This window comes from Balearica regulorum, chromosome 8 (genome assembly GCF_011004875.1).
Source record: "Balearica regulorum gibbericeps isolate bBalReg1 chromosome 8, bBalReg1.pri, whole genome shotgun sequence".
Classification (NCBI taxonomy): Eukaryota; Metazoa; Chordata; class Aves; order Gruiformes; family Gruidae; genus Balearica; species Balearica regulorum.
Window position 1 is genome coordinate 36,219,012 of NC_046191.1, and position 15,245 is coordinate 36,234,256.

Here is a 15,245-nt window from a genome sequence, read left to right on the forward strand (position 1 = left end):
ACTTTTTCCCCATATACATGGGTAGTGTCACACACGTGGCGACTGCCTGTGTCCAGTGGCGAGGGAAAAGGTAGAAATGGGCTATTAAGCCTATGTCTACTTTCCTGAGACACACAACAGAGGTCTTCCCTCCAATTTTTCTTCACGATCAAGATTGCTGTCGTCTAATTTGAACCATCCTGAGGTTAGGAATGTAGTTTCAATTTCTGATTGCGGCGCTCTCAGGTGTCTTATAAAGGATGGTAACAAAAGATTTCCATTTTCTTTTGAATGTTGGGCTTGACCCAACAGAATTAAGGTCAAAGAAATACAAATTAATAAATATTTACCTCCCATGGTCATTCTTGACCAAGTGGCATGACTGACAAAAATCCACATTAGGTTTTTTTACTGAATAAGTAATAATACAGCTCCGTGTTAGGAGAGAGTTATGTTCTTACTGTAAGACGACACCAGAGTAATCAGTAAATCAGTCATCCAAAATTGCTGGGCAGAAATATGACCTGCTACTTTTAATAAAAAAGAATATCGTTGTTTCACACCTTTCAGATGTTTCTTATTAAACTAGTTTTGAGAAGCCATTTCTGGCAAGTATTGAGATATATTTAGACTATCGACAAGGAAATCCGCAACAAACAGACGAATACAGGTTTTAATATAGGTCTTTCTTTAGAATTAGATACATTCCGAGAAAAGGAGAGAGATGTTTCCCCAAAGCATTTCTTCCAGACAGTTCTCTGAGGTTTTTGGTACCACGATGACATGCATCTTGAAAATACCAGAAATTCAGTCAGACAGGATCACTGATGAATATCATTCATGAAAAGTGAGAAGCTAAGGACCGAGCAGGTAATTTGTAGCTGGTTCCTTAGCTCTGGAACCACAGTCGTCTTTAACCTGTGCATTATGGAACTTTCTTAGACACCGTGAGAGTTATTCATCAGGTGCTCCAGTTACACTAGTCGGGATCCAAATACCTAGGAAAAGAGAAAGAAGAATATAAAATGAGAGGTTCAAGGAACTTGCACTGAACTTATCACGAGCTCATAGAGACGGGAGGAAGAGAATGGCAGCGCCATTCCCTGTGCTTACACACAAGCAGCTAAACCACTCTTTCTGGTGCCCTTCCAGGCCATGGTGATACAATTCCTACAACATTAAGAACGCCAAAGGAGGAGGAGAGAGTTCAGGAACGACAGTACCAGCAAAGAGTATTCCCAGAATAGATCGTGGATCCTTTGAAAATGGAGGTAATACACTTTAGCATCAGCATCTCATTGCTGAACATCATGTGCTAAGTAAAAAAAACTTGAACGTGCACGCATTAAGCTTCACTATTTTAGATCTGAGTTATTCTTTCTTTGTTATGTTCTAGAGACTCTTTCTCACACTGCACCATTAACTATAACAATCAAAACCACTCTTTACCATTCTGCTTGGTTTAGCATTATTCTAGGGAAAAAAAAAATCCTCTATGCTGATTCCAATTGAATTTTTCCTGCTTGATTTTGGAAAAGAATTGGTTCTGTGAAGTTATAAACCAGACACGTCCGCAGTAGAATACCCTTACCACCAGGTATGTTGACATCGGGGGTAAAGCCAACGTGACAAGGTTGAAGCTTTGGCCGTTCACTGGTAGTTCTGCAATGCTCCTTGTCACCACATCAGCAACAGCAGTTCAGCTGTTACAACTATGTGTGGGCCCATGCTGTAAACTGTGCCACTGATGTCCCTGAGGATTGAACCTATATAAAGTTATAAACTGAAGTTATTTTGCATGCCACGTCATTTCAGTTGTTCAGCTCTCAGGACAACACCTAGCTGAACTGATGATGCAGCTGAGACAGAGGAAAAGCGTGCCTCATGTGCAACACGTGAGAAATAAGCACCGGTAGGCAGGAACATGCTAATTAAGGTTCCTGGTTTGTTGCTAACGGAGTTACCTCGTAGCGACACGCAGATCAGGGTTGCCACCCCATGCTGTGGAGCCCCTTTGCATTGGGTTCCCATGTAGATGTTACACTTTGACTTTGGAAAAGGATTTGTTCCCCTCTGTGACACACACGTAAATTGCACGCGGCTTTTGATTCGCAGTTATTACAAATGCGTATGTGGATTAAAGCCAATGTTTGTACTTTTAAACTGTAACCCCAAAATACAGTATTCATGAAGATTTTCACACTCATCATGAGAAGCCTTCTAAGCCAGAAGCGGTCAAAGACATTGAACGGATCCAACATCACTGCTTCGTCTCAGGGACGAACAGTTGTGGGGTTTTTCTTTTTTCTTTTCTGTTAATGTTTGCTTTGATTAAATGTGGACAGATTGGCATAGAGATTAGAGAGAGAACATTGTTAATGAGAAGAAGACGTCTTATCAATTTCCCAGGTTGAAAAAGGATAGAGCGTTTTAAAAAAATGAAAAAACCAACACCCCCAAAAACAGGCGATCAGCCTTTGTGTCGTAAAAACAACCATTAGCACTTTCGCTACCTTTCTTTTCAGCAGTACCTGAGCCCTATGCTGGGAAAGGCTCCAAACAAAAGAATCAGCTTGAGGCAAATAGAAGAGTTTGGACCCAAACCGAAAACTATGGTAAGACTGACATGCTGTGTGCAAAAGGAAAAATTTAGGACTATTGTGGAATTAGTAATCTGAATTAATGGAATTAATCTGGAATTAACAGAAAGCCAGAGTATTCATATGAATGATTTCTAAGGGAGGTTTACAGAAAACTAGTCAGTCATTGGGCAGCATACTCTGATGCAAAATCAACCACCTGGTACAAAACCATAACACTGCCTTGCATCTAGTGCTTTCCCAGGCAGGGACAACAAAGGAGACTGGATTGTGGATTAGTCTAATCTAAAAGCAACTGATGATGCCTTTGGGCAGGTTTTCTACACAGGAACATACACTTTGTCCAAGTCAAGGATGTCTGTGGCACAATCCGCCTCCTTTGGAAGATCCTGTGAGCCTGACGGAAACGCTGCGAGATTACTGGTGATCTTTAGAGCTCTAGAGGGAAAATCTATATTGAATACTACCTTGTATTTCAGAGGTGGTGTCTGAGTCACCCAATGTATTCATTGATACTTCCGCTAATGTAATATTTAATTTGCCTACCAGGCCTAAGAGAGTCTTTCCCTAACCTGCAGCTGAAATTAAGAAACAGTGCCTGTCTTGTTTCTACAGACAAATATACTTCAGGCTCTGACAATGCACCAACTTGGAGGAAAAGAAATCCACACGCTAAAACGTTCTCAACGTTTAAAACAACCATTCAGGTAACTGAGATTAGAACCGCCATCTTGCGTCTTGTGTTGGAAGTTTAATTCTTAACACGTTTTGAACAGAGCATAGACTTTCCCTCCAATAAGTGATGCACAACATGTTCTGTCTATCTATTTTGACACCAGAGCCAAGAAGACATGGAAGTGAATAGGAAAGGAGAGCGATACCTAGACAGGAGAAAGAGATGAAGCGAGTTCTTCGACTTACAAGAGAAATCGAAATTGAAATGCGGAAACTATCAACTGGAAAATCCAAAGCTGACACAACTGCAAATTCCAAAAATAAGATGCAGGAAGTACACTACAATGTTTCAAAACTGATTGAAAACATAAAATATACGTTCTGTGTGGTCACAGGTTCACTAAGTTTAATTTGTTATGAAAATTTAACCATTGAAATGACTTTTACAAACTATGGCTCTACACAACAAAATTAATTGTAAAAGATGCCCATAGAGAGCAAGAAATCCCTAAGCAGAGTCTTCCTGTACTCTATTTTACAGATGGTTAAATAAGAACTATTAGGTTTAATTAGCAGTTTCAGAGGACTTTGAATGTGAGCAAAACCAGTAATGTGTTCTAGAAAGTATCTCTTTTGGTGTGAAAGTCAGATTCTTGGATGGGTTGATTCAGTGTTTGCCAGATGCCTGAGGGCTCATTCTCAGTTTCCTCTTGAGAATTTGGCATCGTAGTAGGGCAGCAGAAGTGTGTCATGAACTAAATGAGCTTTACCACAACAACACTATCAGAATTCACTGAAAAATGCATTTACAGACATTTTAAATTAAAGTAGAAAAGATTGGGTAAATACTGAGAGGTAGACTGGTATGAAGGTGACGTGGTTTAGGCCCAGCTGGCAGCTGAGTGCCCCGTGGCCGCTCACTCACCTTCCCCAGCGGGACGGGGAGGAGAACGGGAAAAAAAACAACGGCAAAGCCTCAAGGGTTGGGATAAGGGCAGTGTACTGGGACAGCAAGGGAGAGGGAAAAAAACAATCAACAACAGTGCTGATAACAAATATTAACAATGGGTGATAATAGCGAACAATTTACCAAACCACCGACCGACTGACCAACTGACTGACCAGACACTCAGCCCGTCCCGGAACCGCGCCGAAACTGCGCCGCCCCTCCCCTGCCCGACCAGCCCCCTTTTATGGTGAGCATGATGTCACCTGGTATGGAATAGCCCCCGGCCAGCTTGGCTCACCTGTCCTGGCTCCTTGGGAAATTAACTCGATCCTTGCCAGAACCAGGACATTATCCACCCCTTATTCTATACCATCTACGTCATGCCCAGATTATTTCACTGACACCATCCTCTTACTCCATGGGCCATCGCTCTAAAGTGTCCATTGAGTTCATTTAGTCCATGGCTTTGGGTTCCATCTGCCATTACAGTGTCTCAGAGCAGGAACAATGGTGCGTGCTGCTGGATTGTTGCACGCTGCATCCGGAGTTGGTTTTTTTTCACGGCTGGTGTATCTGGTATGGTCCATGCTCGCAGTCTGGACGTCAAAGATGTGATTTTTCGATGAAGTTCCTGGGCACCAGTTGAAGTCAGTTCTAGTTCCATCATCATGGCACTTTCTTCAGTTTCAAAGTCCATCCTTCATTAGTTTTGGGTGATTCTTATGGTCATACCATTGATACAGTATATAGCTATTAACATCGAACAATTTAATTTATTGGCTATTTTCACCCAAAATCAGATCCCCTTGGGGTACACACCGGACTTCCCCATCCTTTCTCATCACCCACCAAGTGCACCCTGGTCCCTGAGCAAAAGCAATCCCGCAGATGGGCTTGCCTTTGCCTAAAGCAGGGATAACCCAAACTGTTTTACCCAACATATTTTTTATGCGCACTACAGGAACTTTATCCTCTTCTACTGGGCGTGGAAATTTTGATTGGGCAGGGCCAGCTCGATTGGCAGATCCCCGAGTGTTAACTAACCAGGTGGCCTTTGCTAAATGGGTGTCCCAGTTTGAGGGTCCCACCACCCATTGCTCTCAGGGTAGTTTTTAGCAGTCCATTGTACCTTTCAACTTTCCCAGAGGCTGGTGCATGATAGGGGAGGTGATACACCCACTCAATACCATGCTCTTTGGCCCAGGTGTCTATGAGGTTGTTCGGAAAATGAGTCCCATTGTCTGATTCGATTCTCTCTGGGGTGCCATGTCGCCACAGGACTTGCTTTTCAAGACCCAGAATAGTATTCCGGGCAGTGGCATGGGGTACAGGATATGTTTCCAGCCATCCAGTGGTTACTTCCACCATTGTAAGAACATAGCACTTGCCTTGGCGGCTTTGCGGGAGCATGATGTAGTCGATTTGCTATGCTTCCCCATATTTATATTTCAACCACCGTCCTCCATATCACAGAGGCTTTACCCGCTTGGCTTGCTTCATTGTGGCGCATGTTTCACATTGATGGATGACCTGTGAGATGGCATCCATGCTCAAGTCCACCCCTCGATCACGGGCCCATCTATATGTCGCATCTCTTCCTTGATGGCCTGAGGTGTCATGGGCCCACCGAGCTAGAAATAATTCACCCTTACGCTGCCAGTCCAAATCCACCTGAGCCACTTCAATCTTGGCAGCCTGATCTACCTGCTGGTTGTTCCGATGTTCCTCAGTGGCCCGACTCTTGGGTACGTGGGCATCTACATGACGGACCTTTACAACCAGCTTCTCTAGCCGGGCAGCAATATCTTGCCACAATGGGACAGCCCAGATGGCTTTGCCTCTACGCTGCCAGTTGCTCTGCTTCCACTGCTGTAACCACCCCCACAGGGCATTGGCCACCATCCATGAGTCGGTATAGAGGTACAGTGTTGGCCACTTTTCTCTTTCAGCAATATCTAAGGCCAGCTGGATGGCTTTCTCCTCTGCAAACTGGCTTGATTCACCTTCTCCTTCAGCAGCTTCTGCAACTCGCCGTGTAGGACTCCATACAGGGGCCTTCCACCTTCGATGCTTTCCCATGATGCGACAGGACCCATCAGTGAAGAGGGCATATGGTTTCTCATCTTCTGTTAGTTTATTATACGGTGGGGCTTCTTCAGCACGTGTCACCTCCTCCTCTGGCGACATTCCAAAACCTTTCCCTTCTGGCCAGTCTGTGATCACTTCCAGAATCCCTGGACGACTGGGGCTTCCTATTCTAGCCCGTTGTGTGATCAGTGCAACCCACTTACTCCACGTAGCATCGGTTGCATGATGTGTAGAAGGAGCCCTCTCTTTGAACATCCAACCCAGCACTGGCAGTCGGGGTGCCAAGAGGAGCTGTGCTTCGGTGCCAATCACCTCTGAAGCAGCTCGAACCCCTTCGTAGGCTGCCAATATCTCCTTTTCCGTTGGAGTGTAGCGGGCCTCGGATCCTCTGTACGCCCGACTCCAAAACCCCAGGGGTCGACCTCGAGAACGGAAAAACAATGGCAAAGCCTCGAGGGTTGGGATAAGGGCAGTTTACTGGGACAGCAAGGGAGAGGGAAACAATCAACAGCAGCACTAATAACAGATATTCACAATGGGTGACAACAGAGAACAATTTACCGATCCAACAACCCACCCACCGGATGCTCAGCCTGTCCAGGAACCGCACTAAAACCACACCGCCCCCCTCCCCTGCCTGACTAGCCCCACTTTTATGGTGACCGTGATGTCACCAGGTATGGAATAGCCCCCGGCCAGCTTGGGTCACCTATCCTGGCTCCTTGTGAAATTAACTCTATCCTTGCCAGAACCAGGACAATTTCTTTTCTTTTTTTTTCCCTTTTTGCAGACCTTTCCCATGCTTTGAGGCATGGAGTCATTCTTACTTTACGTTTCGGAGGGCTGGACTTTGCTGGAGCTTTCTAACCGCAGAGACAATGCAGAAGCGCATGAGATGATCCTGGTGCTAGCTGCATGTTCAAGTCCTAATGCCTCTTTCCTAACTTGTTGATGTGCAAGGACTTGGTGGTGGCAGCTTTTGCATTTTTTTCTGCTGTCAGCAAGCGGTTTATCTCTAGTTAGTCAGCTTACTTCATCCACAGAGAGTAAGGAGCATACAGCAGAAGGCCTAAGGTAAACTGGCATCTGATGGGTTTATCCTCTTCCAAGTTTCCGGCCCCATGGCGGATCCAGAGTGGCTAATGTCCCTTTGGAAGCTGCGTTAGCTGCAGGTCTGTAAACCTGGTGTAATTCCTCAGGCTGGACAAGATTGTCTTGTGACCTGTACTTGAGGCCTGTGTGCTCCTGAGTTCCCTCTTCATCTGGGCAAAGTGGAAACTGGCACTTTTGCAGGCTGAAGAGTGCTTCATGCCTTGTCTGTGTAGGGAGCTCAGCATCAGAGTTCACAGCCTTGTTGCCTGAGCACATACATCTGTTCCGACAGTACCTCAACATAGAGTGACTTCCTCAGAGATAGCAGATAGCTAAACACAGCTCTTAGAAAAGACTTTTTAGAAACAATGGCTAATCACTTCCTATAGCATGAGAAAAGTAAGAAAATATGAAATGCTTTCAAATGGTGAAATACTTCACAAAATTCTTTCATCCAGTTGCTTTACCTTTCCAGTTTAGCCATTTGCTTCTACTGAATTTCAGTCCTTGAGTGTGTTTTTCCAGCCTGATAAGGTTGGTAAGAGCTAGTTACTCTTGCTCTGCTGGCAGCTTGCTGGAGTTAACCCGATGGTTCTTGGTGTCTGCCATCTCCTGGAACTGGGATGCCTTCCTAGGAAGGGAGGGCCGTCAGAGTTAGCAATATACATTGTTACTGCTTTGCCTGTGTCCTTGTTTGAGCCACGATTAAGGTAAAAAGACAGTCCTGAGGATCATGAATATCACAAGTATTGTATTGTGAACATTGTATTAAAAACATGTTTTTAAAAAGCAAACAAGTGCATAAGTATACATAGAAAGACCTCCCAGGTCACTCTACTGTTTTGTTCTTTTTTTTTCTCCTAACATCTGTGCTGACATTCTCTAAGTATTTGTTCTTCTTTCAGTCTTGGGTATGGCCCAGAGATTTGTGAAGCGTATTATTCCAGTCATCTTTTAACTGATATGGCAAACCTTTAAGATTTGTCCCAAGGAATATTTACTTCTAGATCAATGAAGCAGAAATAGCCAAAGTGGCAGTTATAACTTGTGTATCTTGGAGTTTAAGCAAGCTGAATCTTCCAGAGTTGCTTCCAACGTTGGAGTCTAATTTCACAGGTGAACGTGTATTTAGAAATAAAGCCTCTTCCTTAACATATCCTTATTTGAAAGTGCTGTATGTTTGGAGTGGCTGAATCTGGTAGCCTTATGGACAGTACAAATGGCCTGATCCTTCTTCCCTCTCTGGCTGATCAGGATGAAAACCCCTTAGTGGGAAAACACACACAGATGCATCGATGTAACATGGATCCCTGTACGATTTGGGTTTGGGTGCCCAGTTTGTCTGTAGCTGCCTCCAGGGGCTGGCAGCCAGCTGTGTAAGCCCCAGAGGTGCACAGGCCTGCTCCAGCTGCTGGTATTTAGATCCCGTGTGCACGCACACATATACACACGCGTGTACTATGTATACCCCTCTGTCACTGTCCTTAGACGCTCAGTCAAACCAGTAACTGGCCCCGAATGACCTGCTCTCCCAGTTACCTCATGTGCAGAGACAGATGGGTCCCTGGCCCAGACCTATGGCCTCTCCAGTAGCTGTCCCCCCAGCCCAGTGTCTCCCATACCTGGCCCAGACTGGTGACCTTTCCAGTACCTGGTTCCCAAAAGTTAAGCCACTTGCTAGCTGATGCTGGCTTGGTGTCTGTTAGCAATGGTGCAGGCTGTGAGGAGCTGCAGCCCTTTCTCCCGCTGCTGCTGCTCGGACCTCTGTGCCCCGGGAGGCAGAAGTGCCATTGAATAAACAAGAAGCCAGGACAGGCTGTGATGATGGGCATCCCCCAGCGAGTCGTATTCTAGGCAGAGGCCCCCACTTGGTCTGTTAGGTGACCCCAAGGGCTCTCCTGCCTGCACCCCTGGGGGGTCCCTCACCCTGGAGCTGGGCCTTGGGCTGAGCGATGGCCTCACGAGGAGCGGGGCCGGGCTGTTCCCCTGCCGCTGTGTTACTGGGGTGCCTCTGCCCACCCGTGCTTCCCCGCTGCCTTTGGTTTATGCAGATTAGCCTTTAATCACATAACCCAACCTTATAGGCAGTTCCCAGGCATGCCTATACATTTTGTAGGACGATGTATAAGCCACAGGCATCCAGCTGTAGGAATACTATGAGTACGTTTGCAGGTGAGATTATTTCTTGGTCTAGGGGTTTTTTTCTAGTTGTCTCAGTGGCGAATGCTGAAAGTATTGGTTTAAGTCTTTATATACTCCTGTGTGTGAGTGTGCACAAAAACTGCCTTCAAATAAATGTAGGGCTCTGACAAATTAAAAATAAGTTGAAAGGCTTTCTGATACAATTTCTTTCTTAAACCTTTGAGAGGAAGAATGTGAAAAGTGACTCTGACAGACCAGACTGCCTGTCATTAAGCTTTAGGTCTTGTTACATCCATCTACGCTGGATCTGAGAACTATAAAATATCTGTAGGGGTTTCATCTCAGATGCCCCAACGTAAAGCCAGATATGGGAAAGCATATCACGAGGCCTCGCTCCACCAGCTTAGAGAACTGCAGGAAGCGAGGCGCTCTTTAAAACGAGCGATGAAGGAAAGGTGATTGCAATCCTCCTCGTCAAAAGGCCTGTCTTATCACGACCAGTTGTGCAGTGAACGTTGGGGATGACTTGTTCAAGGTTGTCTGAAGAGAAGACCGTCAGGATCGCCCAGCTCTGTGGCTCAGGGCTGACCCTCCAGCAGCGGGCGGCTGCAGCCCTCGCTGTGTGGCACTGCAAGGGCATTGCGTGTGCGTCATTGCTCTCCTGTAGCCGCGTTCTTCACGCTTCTGTTATCATCTCCATCAGCTACTAATGGAAGTACCTCTTGGTAAAGTTAGTGCCAAGAAGTGAAAGAATCTGGTCTGTTTTCTGCCCTTTTCGGTGTGAGACTTAGTTTGGCGTACTCCTAATGAAACTTTGGGTTGGCTGAACAAACTGAACAAGCCCCCTCTCACGGGTATAGCTTTCCCCCTCACATAGGAAAGGTGATAGTACTCATCCTCTTTGCAGAAATGCCAATGTGAACAAGATCAACAGCCATAAAAAAGTGTATCTTGAGTTCCCTTTGGTTTCCCAGGGATAAATACCATCCTCTTGAAGGAAATCTTTTCATGTGCCTCTGAATGCAGTTATAAATGGGACAGAGAGAGGAAGAGAAGCTCTCCTCACTAGATTTTAATCCCAGAACATGCAAAGTCAAGCTTGACTGCTCCTCTGAACCAACTTTTGAAATAAAAGATTTGGGTTTTTTTGAATGAAACACTAAGTTTATATGAAAGGCTTTGCCGCAATAACGTTTTGAAAGGATATTAAGCTCAAGTTGTCCACAAGAAGAGTGTGGCAGAGGGGAGCTTTAGCTTTGAAAGTTGGGGTTTTTTTCTGAGAGCTCCTTCTTGGTGTGCGAGTTACCTGCTGTTAGTTGCACCCCTGTTGAATCAGGAGTGTTACAGAATAAACTTGCCTAAAGGAGGCAGAAGTTCCTTCTTAACTCAATATATGTGGTTCAGATAAATACATTCTTATTTCCTTTTTTTTTTCCCTAGGAATTTTCCTCTGGCAAAATGGAATGTTTCAATGGACACTCTCTAAGATCAATGAGAAAAAACATGCCGCCCTGTTCAGAGCCCTAGCTTTGACAAAAGCATGGAAATATTAAGTGACAATGTCGATCGAAGACACTTGACAAGGTATTGTATTTCTAGGTGTTCAATCTCCGTTCAAGTTAGAGAAAGAAAAGTGAAAGCATGCACGAGTCACATCACGATACACCTACAGCTAAAAATCTGCAGAGGGATAGGATTATGTTAATATCAGTGCCAGTATCTTAGAACTAGAATCCCTCTTCTTAGTACAAGTCTTCTGCTTGTATAAAAAGCATGTATCTGTTCCCAACTCCTTTGAGATCTCTCCTCCGCTTTGATTACTGAGATGTTATTTGTGCTGTTGAGACTTCAAGGTTAGCAGGTTAGGAAATGTCTGTCCTTATAGAATTGTGCATATGCTATGCAGCAGACATCTGAATCCTTGTGGTCCACAGGCTTTTTTTTGCATGATGTGGAGCACCGGATTGTAAATTTGGTGAAGTTCCCCAGTCTTGAGGGGGAACTATACAATGCAATACGATATGATATGCTATAATACAAAAATTCAAATACAACAATTCTTTTCTCCTTTTCTCTGTCGTCTTTCTTAACGTAGGCAGTTGGCAAAGCCGAAATCAGACCCCCAAAAAGAAGAATATAAAGAAGGTGAGCAGTGATAATTCCTTAGGATTCCTTTTTAGCCTGGTTTCTGAGAAGGCTTGTCTTTGGTCACTCTATTGAACTTGGCTCCAAAAACTTCTGAACTCATCAGCCACAATCAGCTGAAGTTGTGAGAACAGGTACCTCAAAGGCAGTGTATTTCCTATGAGTTGTATGAAGAGAGGTAGGTGCAAATAGGAGGATATGCTATTAATTTCTTGCAGGCTTGGGGAGAACGCAGTGTGAATCCCAGCCTGCTCTTAGGCACTAGAGAATCTGTTCCTTAGCTTGGGTTTCTTCATGACATGGATTTTCTGGAGCCTGCAGGACACAAATTGATTGAAAATCAATCGTTCTTGCAAATAGGAGGGAATATTGCAGTGTTATATGTGAGTTAAAAAGTAATTCAGCCATGAGAAGCACAGACCCACAGACATGAGGAAGGTGTGACTGAAGTTCAGCGATTTACCTTGGAACCGAATTGCGGTGCGGAGTACACAAACAGGCTCGGTGCCGTGAAGCTGCTTGCTGGCAGCTGGGAAAATCTGTTATTTGCAGGCAGCGTCCTGCCAGCCGCAGGCTGAACACAGGAAGGGGCCTGAAATGCACTTTGTCTGTAGTAATTCAGGTTCTAATTGTGCACTACTTGCTCATTGACCTCTCTTAATTATTTTAATGACAGTGTGTGGTGGCTTGACCCTGGCTGGAGGGCAGGTGCCCACCAAAGCCGCTCTATCGTTGTCCATCCTCAGCTGGATGAATATAATGAAAGGCTTGTGGGTTGAGATGAGGACAGGGAGAGATCACTCACCAATTACCCTCATGGGCAAAACAGACTCAACTCGGGAAAATTAATTTATTACCAATCAAATCAGTGTTGAGTAAGGAGAAATAAACCCAAATCTTAAAACACCTTCCCCCCCACCCCCCACCCCCCGCCTTCTTCCCAGGCTCAATTTCACTCCTGATTTCTCTCCCTCCTTTCCCCCCACCAGCGGCACAGGGGGACAGGGAACGGGGGGTGTGATCAGTTCCTCACATGTCTCTGCCACTCCTTCCTCCTTAGAGGGAGTACTCCTCACACTCTTCCCCTGATCCAGCGTGGGGGCCCTCCCATGGGAGACAGTCCCTCCACCAACGTCTCCAACGCGAGGCCTTCCCACGGGACACAGTCCTTCACGAACTGCTCCAGCGCGGGTCCCTTCCCCGGGGTGCAGTCCTTCAGGAACAGACAGCTCCAGCGTGGGTCCCCCTGCAGCCCTGCCCCGCTACCCAAACTTTGCCATGCAAACCCAGGACATAGTGCAAGTAACGAACCTGTGGCAAAGGATGCTGCATGGCAAATACTGGGCAGATCTTTTTCTAAAGCAGCAAGGGTTTGAGCTCTTTGATATTTGGGAGTTTAGCTGGAGACATTTCTTATCTTCTAGAGCTTTTGTGTCATGATGCAGAAAATGAAAGCGACGTATGCTTAAACAGTGTCCTAAAACTAGACATCTTAAGAAGAGACTTCCCACATAAACATTTTTTAAAAAACCAAACTATCAGATACAATTTTACATGAATGGAGTGAAAACCCCTTAGAGAGACGTATTTGTTGTTTTCACTTTTCCAGGAAGAAGTAACTGGAATAAACTTGCCTCCTGCATGAAACAAAAACTGCGTGTTTGTTTTCATCAGATTGGCTTTCTAGACTAATAAAAAGTTGCTCTACAAGTCATGCTTTTAACAGAAGTCATTTAAGTTGAATGCTCTGGTCGTGACAATATCTTCTAATTCAGTATTTAAAGAAAAAATCCACGGCAGATTTTTTTTTTACATTTTACCAGAATAACGGTGAAATAAAGGGAGTAACATATCTTCTGTCTCAAAATATCTCATATATGAACGTAGTTTAGTCAACAGAACACTGAAGACTAGAGCTGATGCAAAAGCTGCAGAACAAGTCCATGAAGAAAATGGGGATTTGGAGGTCCGCCGAAGCTGCAGGCTTTGACAAAGCCATTACACCACTACAAATCAATCTGTTTGATTTGACAAACTTACAACAAAGTGAGTGAGATTTTTGTCATCAGCTTGCAAAGCTACTAAAATGAGCCTTACTAGCAAGCCTTTGTGCATAATATCAGCTAGCAACTTTCTCCTCCTTTGGACAACAGAAAAAGGCATTACTGTTCCTGGTAGCGAGAGCTAAATGTATTCAGTGGTTAGGCTGAGACTACATATAGGCTGTGGCCTTGTGATAACTGCTGGGCTCAGGTGCCCTCCACCGTAGAGTCCCACCAGGGTCGCACGGCTCGGAACTTGCAGGATGCTGTTAGCAACTGCTGCTAACATTCCATTTCCGTTGGTCAGGTAGGGTGTCCTCCTCTGCCTCTTCCTCTGCCTCTGCCTCTGCCCCTGCCCGTATGTCCTGTAATTATTGTTAATACACTGATTTAGGTAACGTGTGGGGCCTTTGTCCTTCGCAGCCAAGCTGTTTAACCTGAGTCTTTTGGAAAGCGATGCTTGTGGCTGTTTAAGAACTCCAGGCTGGAGAGCGTGTGTGTGTATGAGGATGTGTTTGGAAAGTGCTTCACGTGTAAAGAGTTTGGGCACAGCCAATGTTTAAAATGGCCCCTGGTGTCTTCATTTTGTGATTGCCAGTTGCAGAGAGATCTTTGTCCTAGAGCATCTTCTCTGTACGGGCTGGGTGGGTTTATGTGTTGTCTTGTGAACCAAAACAATCACTTTACGGTGTGACTTTCAGTAGATTTAACTTGCCCTCTAAATCAATTTTCTTAGCATCGGAAGCGCCTTCATTTTTAATTAACTTTTCTTCCATGCTTAGGAATATTTGTGTAATGCTCGGTTGAGTTGAGATACCTGAGGAAAGTTGGATACGGCCAAAGTGAAGTCGTCCTAGTGTTTCTGCCTGTCTGTCCATGGCTTAATGACCTTTGTGAAGCCCAAATTGACATTGTTTTCTGAAAAGTTGGTGAACTGTAACAGGAGTGGGACGGGGTTTTTTCCAGCATATATAGTCATGGGAAATCAACACGAAACTTAACTTACAGTTAAGAGAAGCAGCAGCAACCTGTTGTCTGAGGAAGGCTGTGAACTAAACATGACTTAATGCTATCATGCAGAGCAACTTAAGCGCTATTAAAAACTGCTATAATTTCTTTCTGTTATTTTGCTATGATCTTCAGAATTCTTTTTTCCTACTAAATTAGATTCTTTTTTTTTTTTTTTTGACCGTGTTCAGTGAGAGGGGAAAGTAAACCTGAAAACAGTGCCTGCAACTCCTCAATCGCTTGTTCTTAACTCTCTCTATAAAAAAGTAAACATTTGACCTGATTTTTAAGTAGTGTTAAAAAACTTGGTTAAGTGTCAATGCCTCTTACTTTGTGCATACTATATTAAAATGTCATGCTGATTATGTGTACTGTTTTAAACATTTTTGTTTGTACTTGCCTATCTTTGTTCTTACATGTCAACTTTTTGTCGTAGTACTGCAGAAGCAGTCTGGCAAAAAATGGATGACATGGAGAAGATGCGTAGACGGCGAATGATGGAAGACCTCGGGGTGTTCCACGATG

At 44.7% G+C, this 15,245-nt stretch overlaps 1 long non-coding RNA gene across 1 annotated transcript; it reads left to right on the forward strand.

The window, feature by feature from the left end:
* The first annotated feature begins 11,618 nt into the window (after positions 1-11,618).
* LOC142602820 (uncharacterized) lies at positions 11,619-15,245 on the forward strand. The gene is made up of 3 exons (XR_012836655.1): positions 11,619-11,670; positions 13,563-13,716; positions 15,157-15,245. It is a non-coding gene; the product is annotated as an uncharacterized LOC142602820 (long non-coding RNA).